The sequence below is a fragment of the Penaeus monodon genome, chromosome 24 (genome assembly GCF_015228065.2).
Source record: "Penaeus monodon isolate SGIC_2016 chromosome 24, NSTDA_Pmon_1, whole genome shotgun sequence".
NCBI classification, from domain to species: Eukaryota; Metazoa; Arthropoda; class Malacostraca; order Decapoda; family Penaeidae; genus Penaeus; species Penaeus monodon.
In genome coordinates this window covers 6,903,479-6,903,735 of record NC_051409.1, presented here as the reverse complement: position 1 = coordinate 6,903,735, position 257 = coordinate 6,903,479, and the positions used below count along the sequence as shown (strand labels likewise).

Genomic DNA, 257 nt, shown 5'->3' with positions numbered 1-257 from the left:
GACCCCATCTATTTTTTCCTCAAAACCGCTCTCACCCGCGGTTCCTGTGCTGTGTCGACCAGATTTTCCGTCGCGGTGTGGAGAGGCCGCCGCCCCGGGTAGGCCTATGACCCCCGAGGCAGGAGGGCGAAGGTCAGCGTTGCTTGCGGGAGGCCGGTGCTTGTGCCTGCGGGTGGTGGTGATTGGGGGGGAGGGAGGGAGGGTCGTACATTGAGAGAGGATCTTGTATATTTCTTACTTTTTTTTTTTTTAGGTTC

At 57.6% G+C, this 257-nt stretch overlaps 1 protein-coding gene across 1 annotated transcript in view; it reads right to left on the bottom strand.

The window, feature by feature from the left end:
• LOC119588828 (glycine-rich RNA-binding protein 5, mitochondrial-like) overlaps positions 1–257 on the bottom strand; it is an 11,630-nt gene that overhangs the window by 7,165 nt on the left and 4,208 nt on the right. The gene's annotated exons all lie outside the window — the stretch shown is intronic.